This window comes from Psammomys obesus, unplaced genomic scaffold (genome assembly GCF_907164565.1).
Source record: "Psammomys obesus unplaced genomic scaffold, mPsaObe1.curated_primary_1811, whole genome shotgun sequence".
Classification (NCBI taxonomy): Eukaryota; Metazoa; Chordata; class Mammalia; order Rodentia; family Muridae; genus Psammomys; species Psammomys obesus.
This window is the reverse complement of record NW_026594083.1, coordinates 8,673,382-8,694,867: the sequence shown is the minus strand read 5'-3', so window position 1 is coordinate 8,694,867 and position 21,486 is coordinate 8,673,382.

Genomic DNA, 21,486 nt, shown 5'->3' with positions numbered 1-21,486 from the left:
AAGAAAGAAAGAAAGAAAGAAAGAAAGAAAGAAAGAAAGAAAGAAAGAAAGGAAGGAAGCCATCAACGAAAAACAGGAATCCACATTCAAACAGATGAAGGAAATGGTGCAAGACATGAAAGCAGAATTAGAATCAATAAAGAAAACACAAACAGAGAAAACACTGGAGCTGAAGAACTTGAAGAAAACATCAGGAAACACAAATGTAAGCATCACCAGCAGAATACAAGAATGGAAGAGAAAATCTCAGGCACTGAAGATACAATTGTCCCAAAGAAAAAGTAAAATCAAAAAAGTTCCAAATGCAAAACATCCAAGAAATCAGGGAAGTCATGAAAAGTTGAAACTAAAAATAATAGGAATAGATGTAAAGGAAAATTCCAGGCTCCAAGTTCCAGAAAATGTTTTCAAGAAAATCATGGAAGAAAATTTTCCCACCTTAAAAACAAGATATGTATATTAACAAACAAGAGGCCTACATAACACCAAATAGACTAGAACCGAAAAGAAACTTCTCATATCACATAATAGTCAAAACACTAACTCTGCAGAACAAAGAAAAAAATCTGTACACCTAAAGAAACTAATCAAGATGGAGGACGCCCGCTAAAATGTTCAATCCCCATTCAGAAAGGCAAAGAGGATGGACATCAGAAAAAGGAGAAAACAGGGAACAGGACAAGAGCCTGCCACAGAGGGCCTGTGAAAGGCTCTACCTGCAAGGTATCAAAGCAGATGCTGAGACTTACAGTCAGCCTTTGGGCAGAGTGCAGGGAAGCTTATGAAAGAAGTGGGAAATAGTAATTCTTGGAAAGGACAGAAACTCACAAGGAGAGCAACAAAACCAAAATATCTGGGCACAGGGGTCTTTTCTGAGACAGATACTAACCAAGGTCCGTTGATGGAGATAACCTAGAACCCCTGCACAGACATAGCCCATGACAGTTCAGGGTCCAAGTGGGTTCCATGGTAATAGGAACAGGGACTGTCTCTGATATGAACTCATTAGCCTGCTCTTTGATCACCCCCCCCCCTTGAGGGGGGGAGCAGCCTTACCAGGCAACAGTGGAAGACAATAAGCCACTCCTGATCAGACCTGATAGACTAGGATCAGTAGGAAGAAGAGGAAGATCTCCCCTATCACTGGACTTGAGGAGTGTCATGTATGGAGAAGAGGAAGGGAAAGTGGGGCTGGGAGGGGAGGAGGGAGGGATTTAGGGGAGGATACAAAGTGAATAAACTGTAATTAATAAAAATTAAAATTTAAAAAATAAGCAGCAAGGGAAAAATACCAAGTAGCATATAAAGGGAGACCTATCAGAATCACAGCAGACTTCTCAACAGAAACTGTGAAAACCAGAAGGGCCTGGACAGATGTCATGCAGACTCTATGAGACCACAGAAGCCAACCCAGACTACTATACCCAGCAAAGCTTTCAATCAACATAGGTGGAGAAAACAAAATTTGTTTTGTCCATGACAAAACTAAACTTAAAAAATATCTACACAGAAACCCAGCCCTAAAGAAGATACTAGAAGAAAAACTACAATCTAATGAAATCAACTACATCCAAGAAAACACAGGATGTAGATAACCTCATAAAAAATAAAAGAAAATATGGAAAGGCAATAATACTACACCACCACAATAAAAGGAACTGATATTCACTGGTTACTATTATCTATCAACATCAATGGACTCGACTCTCCAATAAAAAGACACAGACTGACAGAATGGTTGCAGAAACAGAATCCAACATTCTGCTACATCCAAGAAACATACCTATGCAACAAAGATAAACATTACCTCAGGGTAAAGGAGTAAAGGGCAGGAAAAAATGGTTTTCAAGCAAACAGACCCAGAAAACAAGCTATAGTAGCTATCCTAATATCTAGTAAATTAGACTTTCAACCAAAATTAATCAAAGAAGATGAGTGGGCCACTTCATTCTCATCAAAGGAAAAATCCACCAGGAGGACACCACAATCCTAAACATCTATGCCCCAAATAAAAGAGAACCTGCATTTGTAAATGAAACATTATTAGAGCTTAAATCACACATCAGTGTGTGGGAGACTTCAACAATCCACTCTCACCAAGAGACAGATCATCTAGACAAAAGCTAAAAAGGGAAATAATGTCACTTACAGATATAATAAATCAAATGGAACTAATAAATGTCTAGAGACTTTTCACACAAACTCAAAAGAGTAATACCTTCTTTTCAGCACCTCCCAGAGGTGCAAAGCAAGCCTCATCAGATACAAGAAGACAGAAATAATCCCTTGCATCCTGTCAGACCACCGTGGCCTAAAACTAGACCTCAACAACAACAGAAATAACAAAAAGCTTACATAAACATGGAAACTAAACAACTCTCTGCTCAGTGACAGCTTGGTCAGGAAAAAAAATGAAAAAAGAAATTAGAGAATTTCTAAAATTCAATGAAGAAGACACAACTTACCCAAATTTATGGGACACAATGAAAGTAGTGCTAAGAGGAAAGTTCCTAGCACTAACTGCCTCCAGAAAGTAGTTTGAGACATCTCATACAAGTAATTTAATGGCTCACCTAAAAGACCTAGAAAAAAAAAAAAAAAAAGAAGAAGCAGACACTCCCAAGAGGAGCAGACAATTGGAAATAATCAAACTCAGAGCTGAAATCTATGAATTAGAAAAAAAGAAAATAAATTCAAAGAATCAATGAGACCAAGAGCTGGTTCTTTGAGAAAATCAACAAGATAGATGAACCTTTAGCCAAAGTAACTTAAAGGCAGAGAGAAGCTATCTAAGTCAGCAAAATCAGAAATGAAATGGGGGACATAACAACAGACACAGAGGCAATCCAAACAATCATTAAGTCTTACTACTAACCTATATGCCATGAAATTTGAAAATCGATGTTGAGAATGTCTGCCACAGAGGGCCTTTGGAAGACTCTACCAAGCAAGGTATCAAAGCAGATGCTGAGATTCATAGACAAACTTTGGGCAGAGTGCAGGTAATCTTATGGAAGAAAGGGGAGAGAGAAAGATCCGGAGCAGAGAGGAGCTCCACAAGGTGAAAAACAGAACAACAACAATAACAAAAATCTGGGTACAAGGGTCTTTTCTGAGACTCATACTCCAGCCATGAACCATGCATGGAGATAACCTAGAGCCCCTGCACAGATGTAGCCCATGGCAGCTCAGTGTCCAAGTGGGTACCCTAGTAAGTGGAACAGGGACAGCCTCTGATATGGACTCAATGGCTGGTTCTTTGTTCACCTCCCCCTGAAGGAGGAGCAGCCTTACCAGGCCACAGAGGAGGACAATGCTGCCAATCCTAATGCGACCTGATAGGCTAGGGTCAGATGGAAGGGGAGGAGGACCTCCCCTATCAGTGAAGGGGCATGGAGATGAAGTAGGAAGGGTGAGATTGGGAGGGGAGGAGAGAAGGACCTAGAGCTGGGATGCAAAATGAATAAATTTTAATTAATAAAAAATAAATTAATTATGAAATTCTTAAAGCTTAAGATGTAAGTGTATATTAGGTAACCGAAATTATAATATGTAATTTTATAATATTATAAATTAATTATGTATTTTATTACTAGAATTATAGTTTTTCTTCAAACTTTTCATTTTCATTATTCTTATTCTTGACAAAAATCATTGAAATTTAAAATCACACTTGACATATTCTTGACAGCTTCTAAAATATATTTTCTTTTCTAAGAGATAATCTTTTTATGTTCCAAGTCTTGGGAGCAAAATAAAATACATTTTTATTATTGTTCATTAAAGTGCTTTGATTACAGAGAAATAAGTAACAACAGAGGAATACAAGCTGGGGCATAGTGAATAATAAAACACAGCATGTGATTTTCCTTTATATTTTTAATAGCTTATAATTTGCTGGCCCTCATGAACTTTTCTCTGACTTATAATTGAATGCATAGTTATATGAATCTGGTAAAATGCTGAACTTATTTTTAGTTTTAATTAACCAATAATCTAAAGCGATTTAAATTCTGCTTAAAGGCAGTTTATATAGCCCTGATCTTGTTAGCAGACAAACTTGTACAATGAGTTTTTCTCTTCCTAAAAATCAATGCTACTCATTGACAAGCTACAGTGTTTCCAGACAGCTCTTAAACAACACAACTACATCTTGTTCACTTGATCAGAATAGAGGCATTATTTTTGTTTCAGAGGGCAGAATAGAATAAAATTGAATGACAGGAGAAAAATTTCTTTTATGAAGAGGAATGTGCAAAGAAAATTATAAAACTAATATAATTTTTTCTATCCTGGCATTAAGGTGTTACATGAATCATAGAACTACCAATACCATGACATCTTTTTTTTTCATTTACAAGGTTATATTTTATTTGTTAAACTTTATTTATTTTTATTAATTACATTTTATTAACTTTGTATCCCAGCTATAGCACCCTCCTTCATCTCCTCCCAATAACACGCTCTCTCCCTCATCCTCTCCCGATTCCACCCTTCCTCACTCATCTCCTCCCATGCCTTTCCCCAAGTCCACTGGTAGGGGAAGTCCTCCTCCTCTTCCCTCTGACCCTACCATGTCAGGTCTCATCTTTAACAGATGAATAAACATAGTTCACATGAATACATGCAACAGTGAAGTTTTTAATTCACTCAGCAGATGCAGTTATTTGCTTCCTTATAAACAGATTAAAGAATAAAGGAATTTTCCATACTAAAATATAGTGGTAGTTTGAAGGAGAATGGTCACCCCAGTCTACTATTTTTGAATGCTTGCTGTTTAGTATGTGGAACTCTTAGGAAATATTAGGAGGTATATTCTTGTTACAGGAATAAGTCACTGGGGACGGACATTTGGTTTCAAAATCCCATACCAGGCTTGTGTTCTCTGTCTCTCTGTCTCTGTGTGTGTCTCTGTCTCTGTCTCATCTGTCTCTGTCTCATCTGTCTCTGTCTATGTCTGTCTCTGTCGTTGTCTCTCTCTCTCTGTCTCTCTCTCTCTGTCTCTCTTTCTCCAGCTGCTTGAGTTTCATGATTTAACCTTTTAGCTACTCCTCCAGAGCCATGCCTGCCTATCATCTTCTTCACCATCACGGTGATCAGAGATTCACCCTCTGAAGCTATAAGCAAGCCCCTAGTTAAATGCTTCCTTTTATAGGTTGTCTTGATTGCTGTTTCATCACAACAAAAGAACAATAATATATATTAATATATAATTATATATAATATATAATATTATAATATATTAATATACATTATATTAATATATTATATATTATTATATAATTATTATATATTATTATATATTATATATTATATATTATATATATGAAATATATATTAATATATATAATATATACATACTACTGAAAGTGTTTTAGATATATTAGCATGTTTTTATTGCTTCTTGTTTTCGTATTTTGAGACATTCATAATTATTTAGAAAGATTAGACTTGTACTTGCAAACACATATAAAAGAAATAAAAGTTTGTCATGTATCAAGTATTTGCAGCTAGATTAGTATTGTTAATCACTTGTCTGTCACTGCAAAGATATTCCTAATATGAAAATGTTATGAGGAGAAAATTTTGATTTTGGCTGAAAGGTTTAAATGTATCAGTCAGTGTCCTTTATACTTTGCTTCTGTGGGCCGTATGGTAACCCAGCACACTCTGTCAAACCATAGTTTGGAAGAAAAGAAAGAGCAAAAGGAATTAGAAAATTCCAAGTTTATTTTCATGTAAAACCCCTAATGAAACATTCACATATTAAAAAATTCACTATCTCTCCACATTCACCATCTCTCAATTATCCCACCAATCCCTAATATCTAAGAAATCAGTCTTTGGATATCAAACTGAACTCAATTTAAAAAAATGATGATTATTTAACTTGAAGATATTTTTAACACAGTGTGAAAAATCTGCCTTACAAAATTTATGAAATCTTTAAGATAAGGCTTAGAATAAAGTTAAAACAAGATACAGTGTAGCAAAATTTTCATGTAAAGATAAACTTGGAAAGAATTCTAAAATGACCAATAGAAAAAAAAAATCATGAAATGAATGATTTTCTTAGACTAATCAGAGAAGATGATAATTATCTTCCTCATCTGGTGAACATATAATAACATTTAAGTAATATTTAAATCCTACAGGATAAGACCTGGAGAGTGGCTTAACTGTAAGGGCTTCTGTGCCCCTGCAGAGGAAAAGAGTTCAGTTCCTAGCACCTACATCGTAGTTTAGAATTGTCTGTAATTCCAGCTTGAGAGCATGCTGTTTCTCATTCTGGCCACAGACCCCAGAGAACCAGGAACACACATGATATGCATACATGTATGGAGATAAACACTCATACACACAATAATAAATAATAATAATAAAGAATAAAAATAATTATTTAAAAAATTTACATCTTGCAGGATGAAAGTTAAGCATCCTATAGAATTAAGTAGTTTCTCAGCAGGCATGTGAACAATGTAAACAGGATCTCAAGGCTGAAATGATTTCAACAACTAGCTGCAGAGGTTATCAAACAAGCCTTCATAATGGATGCTTTAGGAAGTCAGCGGTTGCTGACCTCCCACAAACTTGCTTGCAAACTCTGCAGCTGGAAGAACCATTTTCCATGTGTCATTGGAGCCAACATGCAGGCTAGAGAGGTAGGCATTAAGGCAGGGAGGAAGACAATCATTTTCCAAGCTACGTGTACAGGAAACAGAAATTTGTATGTCTCATTCTCAGGTAAGAGTAGAGAGATGTTGAGATTCCGTACTGTGGTATGTACCAGAATGACACACTCATTAAAATATAACTTGTATCAAAGCAGATACTAAGACTCATAACCAAACCTTCGGCAGAGTGCAGGGAAACATATGAAAGAAGGGGGAGTTAATATGATCTGGAGAGAACAGGAACTCCACAAGGACAAAATATATCTGGGCACAGGGATCTTCTATGAGACTGTTTCTCCAACCAAGAACCGTGTATGGATATAACCTAGAACCTCTGCTCAGATGTAGCCCGTGGTAGCTCAGTATCCAAATTGGTACCGAAGTAAGGGGAACAGGGACTGTTTCTGACATGAACTTAATGGCTGGCTCTTTGACCTTCCCCCCTTTCCAAACCCCAGAAGGGAGGAACAGCCCTGCCAGGCCACGGAGGAGAACTTTGCAGCCAGTCCTGAAGATACCTGATAAAACAGGGTCAGATAAAAAGAGAGGAGGTCCTCCCCTACCAGTGGACTTGGAAAGGGGCAGGGAGGAGATGAGGGAGGGAGGGTGGGGTTGGGAGGGAATGAGGGAGTGGGATACAGAGTTAATAAAATGTAACTAATAATAAAAAATAAATTAAAAATATAACTTAATAAGAGATTAAGGGTAAATAAACCAATAGGTTCATTAAGATATGTAAAGGGAGTTACTGAGGACTTGCTGTGTTCCATGAATTGTCTCTGATTCTTCCTAAGAGCTATTTTAGAGTGGATTTTTAAAGATTAACAACAGTTTATTATTCTATCTGACTACAAGTGCCCTAGTTACTTCTAAAAGAACTGTCCTATGGTGTTGGACTTGATAAGGTCTGCTCCATCTACCTGAGCCTGGTTCGAGTTTGGAGACCTATCTTTAGGTTCTGATTTAAGAGGCGTTACTTTCGGGCAAAAGTGGTTCAGCATATCTGCCTTAAAATTAACCCTGCCTGGTAACTGTTACGTGGAGTTTTGTCGCTGGCCTACCTCTCCTTGCACTACCTAACCTTGCCCTCTATGTCATCCTACCTCACTTCCTTAACCCTGCCTCCTGACCCAAACCTATAAAAAGGACCACTTTATTCAATAAATCGAGTTCCTGCTTCAACAGATCTCCTGTCTTGGTGGTGTTTTATTCCCTGAGGCATCCGGGGAGGTTCAGGCCATCACTCACCATCCCACTCAGCCAGGAGGGCATCCAGCTGGACTGGCCACCCTCCTCTCAGCTCTACCTGCCGGTTATCAACCCTGCAGACTGGTGCCCTGTGTGAGGAATTTGAGGAGAAGATTTCATCCAGAAGGCGTTAGCATGGTCTGGATGGACTTGAGTGGGGGCCCCACTGGACTGTGGAACTGTGGGGTGCCTATGGACTCTAGCTGCTTGCTCAGGAAGAACTCCCCGCGGCCGCTCAGAAGGCCTGCCTCCTGTCCTCTCTCCCATGCTTCCCTTCCGCAAATGGCTCAGTTTCTAGCGTTTCAGAATCTTCCTTCCTGCTAAAGAACTTGTCCAAATAGCTGGTGTATGTGCTGTCCTTCTCCACGTGTTCATCCTTCCTGACCTCACAACAGAAATGACTGATGAGGAAACACTCCTCACTGCCGCTCACAAACTGCCTGTTCCAAGAGGAGTGGTACAAGACTTCCAGCTGAGCCAAACTAGAAACCTCTCATCTAGCTTTCTCCAGGCTGTCAAGCCTGCTGCTCAACCTGTCCTGCTAAGGGGCTGGGAGAGCAGCCTGTTGGAGGCCTTTGGAATATTGGTCAGCTGTGCCAGAAAGCATTCCATAAGTTATAGGCACCTGAGGGTTGCTCGTTGATTGTGTTCCCCCTGGACCCTGCATTCTTCCTTGTAGAAGGCCAACCATTTAAGGAAGGCTGGCTCCGAAAGGACAGCCTTGGTAAGGTCCATCTAGTCTCACGTAGTGCACGACTGATCACCAGCCCTTCGAGGATGGGCTCAGCCCAAGGAGAATTGGGCCCATCCTCTGCCACTGCCTTACGCAGTTCCTTGAGGTCTAGATCCCTCCAAGGTGCAGAGCCAAGGGGAAGAGCCCCCCCCCCACACACACACACCAGCGGCGGTGACCGGGAAAAGTTCCATGGGTCTCTCCAAATATGGAGAGGGCATAGAGGGGCCAGCGAAGGGGTTAATAAGCGAGCCCTGTTTCAGTGGCACAGCCGGAGGGGTAGGGGCTGGCCAGGGGTCATTCTCAAATGGATCTAAAGAAGGATATATATTCTGTCTCCGGGGAGGGCTCTCATCATCTGGCTTAATGCTGGTTTTGGCCCTGGGGCCTTCCTCCTTTTTGGGGAGGTGCCAACTTCTCCTCTGGTCCACTTTCCTGTCTCCTACCATTATCCTTATGTTCAATGGGCGGTCTCGGAGGGAAGCAACCCTTAAGGGCTATGACGAGGGGGATGATTTTCAGAAAGGCGATATCCCCATCCTGGATCTGTGCTCTGTTGACCAGGGTTTCTACTCGACCCCAGGTGTCCCAGTCAAACAAGGCGCTCTTGTCTGGCAGCCATGGAGCAACCATAATAACATACTTCCATACTTGAAGGGCTTGAGTATCAAAGCAGATTGAAACCCTACTTTTGAGCAAAATTTGTAGGGATTCCAGACCTGGGTTGAATTTCTGAGATGGAAGAGGACTGCCCCATATTTAATGGGGGTACACTAACCCACAGACCAGTTGGCCTCTCAGCGTTCTTCCGTCGAGCAGGATCCTCACATGGGGCACCAGCCTGCCAGGTCGATATCTGGCAGGTAGAGCTGAGAAGAGGGTGGCCAGTCCAGCTGGACGCCCTCCATGGCTGAGCGGGATGGTGAGTGTCGACCCTCCTCTCAGCTCTTCCTGCCGGATATCAACCCGGCACTATGGGTCTCAAAACAGTCCATCAGAGAAATATCACATAGAAACAAGAAACTCTAACAAAACAAAATAAAATAAAATAAACACACACTAGCAGTGTTATATAGAGTGTATGTCTTCCATGTGTGAATATTTTTGGAATACAACAAAGTTCAATTGAAAACTTAGGTAAACACACAGCTTAAAAAACGTAAATGAAGCAGATTCTACGAGAAGATTACTGCTAGTATCTTCACACTCAAAAAATGAATGTTGAAATTTATGCTCTATTCAGGCAGCAGGCAAAAAATACACTATCGCTACAAGTTTTTATACAACTCACCAGATTTAGAAACAGTTCTGCTACATAGCCCCTGTAAATAAATAATTACATATGGCCTTGGGAATTTTCCATTTTCTAATGAAAAGATGAAATTTGGGAAAAAAAAAGACTTATTACGAGATGATTTAAAGAAAAAGGCAAATATGCTAAAATTTATCGATGAAAATATTTCTATCAGTATCTTTTACTTTGCAAAGAAGTGATTACTCTCAGCTTTTAATAGAAAATAAAGATTATTGTGGTCCTGTGCCCATCAGTTCATTTAATTACCATAACAAAATTTATAAGTCTGAGTATCTCTATCCAAATAAAAAAGAAAAAAAAATAAACAGACATCTTCCTACAGAGCCCTGACTGTTCTGGAACTCACTATGTAGACCAGGATGTTCTTAAACTCATCCACCAGTCTTTGCATACTGAGTGCTGGCATTAAAATCATTCACCATTACACCTGTTTTGTTGTTTTGTTTGTGTGTGTGTTTGTTTTCTGTAAATTTTCTGTTCTCTTCCTTTCCTTTTTCTTTTCCTTTTTTTTTTATTCCGTCATATATTATATCCCACCCAACTTTTCTCTCCTTCCTCTCCTCCCAGTGCCCACTTCCCCTTTCCCAAATAGACCATTTCTCTATCATCCTTCAGAGGAGAGTTGGCCTTCCAGGAATATCAGTCAAACCTGTTGTAACAAGTTACAATAATAATAAGCACAAACATATATAGATTTGGTAATTAGTGGGGGGAAAAGTGGTCATGTGTTTAAAAGAGAGATGGGAAGGGAATATGGGAGGCTTTGGAAGAAGGAAAGTGGGAGAGAAATGTAATTATATGGTAATCTGAAAAAAGTAAAGTAAATAAAGAAAAGAAAGAAAAGGAAAAGAAAAGAAAAGTAAAAAATATATTTTTTTCATGGTCTGGAAGGGCTAGGTCAAAGAGCTATATTCAGGCATGGCCTTATTGTCTGCTAAGGTTAAAACTTGCTCATGTGAAGGAACAAGATAGCATGCATTCATCTATTTATGCTTTTGTTGTTGATTTTGATCTGTTGTTTCAGAGAGCCATCAAGATTCAGAGAAATCTCACATTAATGATTTTTTTTAAATGTAAGACACATACAACTTGGCTCATTTTATTAATGATTTTTTAAACTAAAATAAAAAACATTCCATCTCTTAATTGCATAGTGACATTAAAGTATCACTCCTGAAACTTCAAACAGAAATATAAATTTAAGATATGTCATCCAACAGAAGTCCAAACAAGAGAACTCTTACCTGAATGAGAAGATTATAATACTAACACTGTACTTTTCTCCTTCATTTGCATAATCTGTGCCAATTCAGTGGCTAGTATTCCTTTGCTTCTATCAGCATCATCCTAATTTTTGTTTTTCCATGTAGCTATACTAATATCTACACTTTTACTTTTATGTGCATTATATTACTAACAAATCTCCTAGATTACTGTAATCCATATGACATGGAACAGCACATTTTTTAGTTTATACTAGACATTACTATTCTTCTGTATCATAGCCTGCCTTTGCCTCATGATGCCTAATTGCTATTTTATGGAATTAACATTATACTAAGTTTGTCTCCCATGTTATTCCTGTAATACTCTTTTATCTGCTAATGGCATCACTTCATATTTAGGACAAAAGGATCATATTATGCTAAAACCACATAAAATGGGATGTTTCAGGTTATTTTACTTTTTGGCAACAGATAGATTAGCCAGTTAAAGAATAGAAAGCAGTCTACCAAATATATATACATATCAGCTTATCTACCATAGGAGTTATCAAATATCCTCAGAATTTAAGAGTGATTTGATTTCTACCAAAAAAGAACAAAAGTGATTTTCAAATAAATTATGTTTATATTTTAATTGATATAGTTAGAATAAATTTATTTTAGTTAAGTCAGTAAAAATATGTAAAATTTTGTAATGCATGAAATTTATTTGGCCATGTAACCTTGATCTTAGCCAGGTTTCACTTTAAGTTAAAATGTCAATAATGTGTTTATTTTAGGTTAAAATACAAAACAGATTGTTGGCCCAAATTTAGGTATCTTTAGTATTTTTACAGTTTGAGGAAAACTGAGATCTTCATTTTTTTCATTGTTTACTGCTTCATAATTATTTTAACATCATTAAGTGTGACAGCGCCCCTGTTGTGACTTAACCAATAGTCCAGCACCCCAGATAGAGAAATACTGACAGAGCTAAAGACCAATAGCTCCAAAGTTCAGCTTGATGAACCAATCAGGTTTCTGATTTTACATACAAAAGCAGAAATAATTTATATGCAGCTGAATCACAAAGGCTCAACCCAGGATAAGTTACAGCTTATGAATGCTTTAACTCTTAAGATCATCACAAAACATCTGGGCAGCTAGAAATGGAAAAAGAATGTCTCTTTCAGAATGCTCAGTTGTCCTGAGCCTCCTCCAGCTACCTTGGTCTTTGTGTCTTCCATGGAACTCTGCTTGCTTTACATTTGCTTAGATAAGCTTTGGGCATGAGGAGAAAGGTACATCTTCTCATTTTCTGGGGCCTCCTGAAGCTCCTGAGCATTTTACATCCTGAGTCTTAAGGGACATCTTAAAGAACCTCTGGATTCTTAATGAGCTTCTCTGCAGGGTAGAATGCTCTGCCTCCCTTAAGATCCAGAGTCTTAACGAGCTGCGCTCTAAAATAGAAGGCATTACCTTCAATTAAATTGTCATATGACGTTCAGCTAAGTAGAATGCATGACAAAATTAATTTCAGAGCATAGTCTTTTGATGTGTGTGTGTCTTATATAATACTTTTGCTTGTAATTATAAAATTATATAACACATAAGGGCTTAGTAAATCTGAGGAATTAAAATATATTTTAAATGAAGGTTATCTGTGTCAATGTTTTAAAAGCATTTTATAAGGCCCTAGAAAATTTATTTTAACTACTTATGAAATACTTTATTCATCAGTTCATGAGAGTATACTAAACTGGATTGTATGAGTATTTTACCTTTAAAAATCAGAATAATATCAGTGTTTTACAAAAAATAAAAATTATTTTTTGACAATAAATACTTTTGAATGGAGAGACATTTAGTGTAGAGGAGAGATTTAAATGAAAAGTGGATTAATTTTAAAATAAAGAAACAAACATTCCATAAGATGCCATTACTATCTTATTTACTTTTCTAGGTTTATTCTTCACTGAAAACTTTAAAAGTACTTTTTTGGCTCTAGAAAGCCAGCATTGAATTTTATTCTTGCATTATACATAGTCCCTCCACGAAGATGGGATTTGGGCTATTTTCATGTTAAAAATACTTTTTAGGTATTTATTTCCATAGACAGGTTCAAAATATTGGGTTTCTAGGTAACGTTTCACGAGTGCGTAAAATGTATTTTGATAATATTTAAACAGAACTGAAACTTGCACAGATAAACTGTAGTATAATGATCATCATATATGACCATTATGAGTGGTGGTTTCATGACAAAGGTATTCAGGAGAGACAATAGTAAACAGAATTATGTGTATGGCAAAACATTTGTGGACTCTGCTTTTCTGTTTCTCGGACTGGTATAGAAAGACCTGATCACAGTTCAGACAGTTCTCAAAATAATCTTTTTTTTAATTTATTTTTTAATTTTTTAATATTAGTTACAGTTTATTAACTTTGTATCCTGGCTATATCCTGCTCCCTCATTCCTTCAAAACCCTACCCTCCCTCCCTCATCTCCTCCCTGCTCCTTTCCAAGTCCACTGATAGGAGAAGACCTCCTCCCCTTTCATCCTACCCTGATTTATCAGGTATCTTCAGGACTGGCTGCCAAGTCCTCCTCTGTGGCCTAGCAGGGCTGCTTCTTCCTCGAGGTGTGTGTGTGTGTGTGGGGGAGTGGGGGTCAAAGAGCCCGCCATTGAGTTCATGTCAGAAACAGTCTCTGTTCCCCTTACTAGGGTACCCACTTGGATAATGAGCTACTATGGGCTGCATCTGAGCAGAGGTTCTAGGTTATATCCATACATGATCCTTGTTTAGAGAAACAGTCTCATAAAAGACCCCTGTGCACAGATATATTTGGTTCTTGTGGAGCTCCGGTCCTCCCCAGGTCATACTAACTCCCCCTTCTTTCATATGATTTCCTGCACTCTGCCAAAGATTTGGTTATGAGTCTTAGTATCTGCTTTGATACACTGCTAGATAGTCTTTCAGAGGCCCTCTATGGTAGGCTCCTGTCCTATTACTTGTTCTCTCCTACATCCAATGTCCATCCCATTTGTCTTTCTAAGTGAGGATTGATCATCTTACCCCGGGTCCCCTTTCTTGTTTTTCTTTTTTAGGTATATAGATTTCATTATGTTTATTATATCTTATAGGTCTATATAAGTGAGTATATACTATGGGTGTCTTTCTGCTTTTGGGATACCTTACCTAGGATGATAATTTCTAGGTCCTACCATTTGCCTGCAAATTTCATGATTTCCTCATTTTAAATTACTGAGTAGTATTCCATGTGTAAAAGTACCACAATTATTGTATCCATTCCTCAACTGAGGGATACCTGGATTGTTTCCAGGTTCTGGCTATTATGAATAAAGCTGCTACAAACATGGTTGAGCAAATGTCCATATTGTGTACTTGAGCATCTTTTGGATATATGCCTAGGAGTGGTATAGCTGGATCTTGAGGAAGCGCTATTCCTAAAAGTCTGAAAAAGCACCAGATTGATTTCCAAAGTGGTTGTACAAATTTACATTCCCAGTAGCAATGGAGGAGGGTTCCCCTTTCTCCACAACCTCTCCAGCATGTGTTGTCACTTGAGTTTTTGATCTTAGCCATTCTGATGGTTGTCAGAGGAAACCTCAGGGTCATTTTGATTTGCATCTCTCTGATGGTTAAGGACATTGAACATTTCTTTAAGTGTTTCTCTGCCATTCTGTATTCCTCTACTGAGAATTCTGTTTAGCTCTGTACCCCATTTTTCAAATTGGATTGCTTGATTTGTTGCTTTTTACCTTCTTTAGTTCTTTATATATTCTGGATATCAGCCCTTTGTCAGATATAATGTTGGTAAAGATCTTTTCCCAGTCTGTAGGCTGTCGTATTGTTCTTACAACAGTATCTTTTACTTTACAGAAGCTTTTCAGTTTCATGAGGTCCCATTTATTGATTGTTGATCTTAGAGCCTGTGCTGTTGGTGTTCTGTTCAGGAAATTGTCTCCTGTGCCAATGAGTTCTAGGTTCTTCCCCACTTTTTCTTCTAATAGATTTAGTGTATCTGGTTTTATGTTGAGGTCTTGGATCCACTTGGACTTTAGTTTTGTGCAGGGTGATAAATATGGATCTATTTTTATTTTTCTGCATGTAGATACCAGTTGGTACAAATAATCTTATAGAATAACAAATACTAGATCTCTGTGGAGAACTATGGGAGTTCTTTGGTCAATATGATAGGAACACTCAATTCTCTTCAAAAATGGTGTGAAATCATATTTGTTGTTCTTTAAAGTGAGAAGATAATAGCATCAATGTTTGTAGTAGGAATTTTCAAATAAATTAATGTGATAGTACAGAAATGTCATGTAAGAAAAGCACTGTTCAACCATATGTACTCCATACAAAATTTCCATAACTAGAGCACAGTGAATATAACTCTCAATTTCACATCAATATTTACATGCTAAATTTCATTGATATTAATAAAAACCATAATAAAATAGATTCTATTTCATTTCACTTCAGCTATTGAAGCAGAAAAATAATTTTGGTACAAAATATTAATAGAATGGGAAGCAAAGAAAGGCAGTCCTTAAGATTTTTAAATTTTCAGGATAAGAAAACACTAAAATGAGACTGAGAATTAATTCTTAATACTTTTCCCAATGAAAATAGTCTTGGAAAACTCTTTGTGAGTACTGAGGACTCTTTCCGTGTGAATGGTGGTTAGGGAAACTATAACCTTGGGAATCACTGTAGTGCGGAATAAAAATGATGCATAAAAAATGGAGAATTAAGAGTCTGTCTTTTATGCCTTTATTTTCAATACACATGAGAAACAGAGAAAGTAGACAAAAATTAATGTACTAAACATGAATTATTAGTGTGAAGTTCCATTCTCTGGAGGGAAGATTATTATAATTTTCTTATTAAAGAGGAATTTTCAATATAAAGCCTACTGTAGTGAGTCTCAAACTCTTTTAATAATGGAAGATACTTAAAAGACTTTAGAAATACCAATTCCCCAGAACTTTCTTCAAACAAAAAAGAAGGGATTTGCATGGGGAAGCAGTGAGGCAAATTAGAGTTCCTAACATCCCAGGTGTTTCCTGTTAATTTCAAATCTGAGGAATATTGTAGTGTGATTTCCTTTTCATCATTTGTATGGACAACCACATTTTACAGGCTTTTATGTTAGTGGCACAGGGCTACGTGGCTGGTGAAAACTATATATTTTTAGATACAGGATTGGATTTTGAGGAACTTCTAGCAGCTAGTTTTAAATATGGCTATTATGGAACTGAAAAGATGACTCAGTGAGTAAGAGCAATTACCATTCTTTCAGAAGACTTGAGTTAGGTTCCAGCAACATCTTCTGTGTTCCACCATTTTGTCTAACTCCAAATCCACAGAATCAGATACATTTTTCATGTCTCTACTGGTACCCTCCCACACTTGTTGCATGTGCATGTTCACAGACTAAATAAATAAATATGCACATGAACCTAAAATTGCACATTGAATATTTAAAAATTTATTACTTGATAATACTTTTAAAACTTATTTTCACTCAAATACTTGTAAATAGTGTGACATGCTTGGGAGAATGTGATTTTTGTATTACACCTGTAGTAAGTTTTCTTAATTTAGACTTTATAATGATTGTAGACACCTTCAAATCAAGAAGGTTGCACCTAAGTCGTGACATCTGCAAATGTCTTGACTCAGCTAATAGATACTTAAATTTCTCTTCCTAGTGAAGAGAATAAACTAAAATGACATACCAGAAAATATCATAATGAAAGTAATATCAACAAAGAAGAATCTGCATCTTATAACCATCATATCACTGATATTTGGCATTATACTGATTAATCAGTATCTATTAGGTGAGTGAGTTTTGGTTAGGCATATTACCTCTGTATTCTAGTTTTCAGTAGATTCAAATGAGTTTTTTGGTGTTTTGGCTGATGCCAGTACATGAATTAAACACATGTGGATTTTTTTCTTATTATAATTGAGGCTTTTTTTGCACATGCAAACTATTATTAGGTGTCAAGAAATAGAACAATGGCTGCCAAGCAAGGCAATGTCCTGTCAGGGACAGGAAGGACCACAAAGGGACATAATATAAAATCTAAAGTTTACTGATCAGGACACTATGTTGTTTGTAATGCTGTTTGCAACGTTTTAAACCAAAGGTGAAATTTATCAGACTATTGGGTTTTGTTTGTTTATTTGTTCTTTTTATTGAGACAGAGTTTCTCTGAATACCCCTGGCTGTCAGGAAACTTAACTATGTGAACCAGGCTGGCCTAGAACTCAGAGATCTACATGACTCTGTCTTCTCAGTGCTGGGATTAAAGGCATATACTAGTGTGCCCAACTGAAATTTATGAAGTTATGTTAAATTCATCCCTCACATTATGATACTGTAATATTTCATAGAGTAGTTTTAAGTATAGAGGTATAGGAAATTTTTTATTTCCACTATTTTGCTGGGATTAAATAAAAACACATGACAGATCAATTTCTGCTACATGTGATAGATACAATTATAGAACTACAAGCTCAAGATATGTCTCAGTTGTATCAGGACTATGAGAGAATTCACTTTGCTTTTGCATTGTGCTCTGTCATTTTAGACTTTTAAATCACATCAATGTCAGTTCTAAATTCTGTTTTCCTGACTTACTGCTTATCTTTCATACTTTGACTTGCTGTTTGACTCTGTGTTTTGTCTAGTTTAAGATTAAATTTTATTATCACATGAATTATAAATACTTATTCTTGTACTTGATTAAATGATTTTGGAATACTGTATCCTTCTTGATCTTATTGCACAGGTTTGTCAGGTAATACCTTCAGGAGTGCTTACGTACTTCCTGCTAAACAGGACTTCTGCTTTTCTCTCCGGCAACATGATTTGGAATATTTCCTATGTATCTGCTTTTGTCAGCTAATTCTAAGTTTCAGTATGCTCCATTCAGGATGCCTGAATTAAATCTTCCTTCTGTATGTATGCACGAGGGTTCTCAGCATCTAAATCTATGGACTGTGCAGAAGGTGGAAGGTGGTAAAGGAAAGAGGAAGTCATAATTCTCCCCTTCTGCCTGCCATCTTGGCCTCCCATCTCATTTCCTTCTGTCCTATTGGAGTTTCTAGCTATACATTCACCTTTTCTCTGGATTTTAACCTACGCCAATCAAGTATTATGTTTCAAGATTCTCCGAGTGTTCATTTTGCATGCAGCATGCTGCAGAAGCTATTAGTTTCTTTAAAATAACTTTGTTCTTTTTTTTTAATTTTCTAATTTGGTGAGCTGTTTGTTATTCTTTGACAATTTCACAAATTAATTTCAAGGTTTATTTTTCCTTCCATTCTCATCTTTAATCTCTTTTGCAATCAAGTGAGAGACTAAAAAATATTAAATGCAGAAAGAGATACAAGGGTGTAGAGAGAAAGAGAGAAAGGCGAGAACAAACACAGTTTACCTAGTTTTTTCCTAGTTTAGACAGCACAGCTTCACTGTAGAGGGATTTTAATACAGCAACATGGCTACTCTGGCAAGAGATCACATCCAAAGACCTATATCTGTGTGATCTGGCTGGAATACACACCTGAAATCCCTCTGTTCGAAAAGCAGGCATGCCTTTAATGCACATCTTTGATCCCAAACAATTATATTTAATTGAGGGCAGGCAAAGTGATGAATCAGGAAAATACTTGACAAAATGAGTCAGCACACACACAAACACACACACACACACACACACACACACACACACAGAACTTAAAAGAGAGAGGGGACACAGACAATAGAGAGAGAGGAATTAGAGTACAGTACTAGAATATAGTACAGTTCACACAGGTAATTTGGTGCAGTTCAGTTTGTGGAGCTCAGAGGTAGTTTTTCCAAGCAGAACAATTCAATGAGGATCTGAGAGAAGCCAGTTTGAATCAGTCATATTGGAATCAGTCTGTTTTGAGCCAGAACAGCTGAATTGAACCACCCAGTCAGAGCTCAGAAAAGAGCTAGAAAGGGTGAGTTTCTTTAGCAGTAAGTCTCAGAGGCTGAAAACATTACAGGCCCAGATTAGAAGGCAGAGGCTGGAAACTGAATCCTTCAAGGTCTGGGCTTGCAGAAGATTAGATTTTTACAGAGGCTAGAAGCTTCCAGATCTCGGACTAGAGTTATTTAGAGAGAAACACACTGAAAGCAGCCCAAAGCATGTATCAGTAAAGCTTGAGTATGGCTATCATTTCATCCCTCATCTGAGGAAATACAAACATTTATATGTAAAATAATTTTTTATTTGCCTATTTCAATTTTTGTTTTAGGATACTTATTGCATCTTTCTAACCTAAGCCTAGTCTTGGAAGCTTCTAGGCTTCTTACAATCTAACCTAGGCCAATAACATTTTCAGCGTGTGAGATTTACTGCTGAATAAGCTCACCCTTTTTCGTTCTTACTGAGCTCTGGGCTCAGTAGTGCAGCTCAGCTGTTCTAATTCAAACTCTTCTTCCAGCTAACTTATTTATTCTGGCTTTTCTCTTGATATCTGAATTGCTCTACTTGGCTTCAAACTAACTCTAGAAATCTTTTCTTATCTTGTGTTCCTTCTCATTCTCTGGCTCATTCTCCCATCACCCTGATTCTCAATCAACCTCTCTGTGTAAAACTCTCACTGTAAAATTGTCTCCTCTCCTATCTGTATTATCCCTTAAGTAACTTCCCTTCCTCACTTTTCTCTTGAGAATTGACCATATCCTATTCTTGTTATATCTTTGTCTGATTCATCACTTTGTCTGCCTCTCAATTAGACATCACTTTCAAACATGGGTGGTTTCTTCTACAAATTAACTCTACCTTCCTTGTTTGGGATTGAAGACATGTACCATCACACCTGGACCTAAGTTTTTCTTTACCTTAAACTTGCTCTGTACCAGGCTGACCTTGAACTCAGATCTGCTTGCCTATGTCTAGTAGATTAAAGGTGTGTTTGCATTCCAGCCAGATCACACAGACCTAGAATGATGTGATCTTTTGCCACAGCAACCATGTTCTGAATTAAAATTCCTCTACATTTTCATATCACAGTCCTAGAATATCATAATTGATTAAAGGGAAAATATCTCAATCCTTGCCCACGCCTTGGCTGAAAGGTTGAAATTCTCCCTTTACTTATTTAAGATACTTTAGGCTATGACCCAAGGCAGTGTCTTCAAAAGATAGATAATTTCTGCAAGCCTCTATTCTCCGAGCATAACTACAAAAGTCCTCAAATTTCAAATACAGCCCCTTTTTTTATGTGTGAAATTCACTCCTCTTCGATATTTGGTAAACTCCATCTGCTTTTCCCTCCAAACTTCTCAGCTCTACTTCTTCAGCCCAGGGGATCCAGAGGTCATGATTTTCTCTCCTGTGCCATTGTCCATAAACTCTTTCAAGGTAGTAACCCAGGTAATAATAAGAGCCACACTATTTATTTCTCATCATTATTGTTTGTGGTTCAGCATCATAAGAAACATGGATTAGAAAATATTAAGGCATGAAAGAAAGGAAAATCTGGATGTCAAAAGATCTTCCTGGCAACCAGACAGCTATATTGCTAGCGTTGGTATCACAGAGGAAGAGAATCATTGGGAATGTGAGCACAGCAAGATTTACACAGCAAGTCACAGATAATCCAAGGGCACGTAACAAATCCCTGCCACAAAAATTACCAAACCAGAAATAACAACAACAAAAATTTCACAGTGGCGTGTGACATGGATGAAAATTGTCCATCTGTAAAAGCCCTATGTGACTCCATCTAGTGAGATATCTGATGTGAACTGCATTGCCCTTATTTCAAATGAAACTCTTAATTTCGTTGCTATATTTTCAAGCTGTTTTCCTGTAATACAGACTCATAGACTAAATTCATTTCAGCGCATTTGGAAATAGTGCCTACTTTCTATCATAGACATTGAGTATAACCTTAAAATATCCACTATTAGCTTCCACTATGTAATCTGTTTCAAATGATCAGCACATACACCACTAAATACTGTGGTGTCTAGAAGTGACAAAGACTTCTAGGAAATCTTTTGAGTATCTCCCATAGGAAAATTATGAATTGTGTTTTATGCTTAATTGGGAAGTGAGATGAATATCCTACCAATACATGTTATTGAAGATATTCAGTGGTTGTGTCTGTATTTTCTAAAACCTTTTTAAAGATGCTGAATCACAGACAATAAGGAACAGAAATAAATAGTGTGACCCTTATCGTTACCTGAGTTGCTAACCTGGGGGAGTTTCTAGACAATGGGACTGG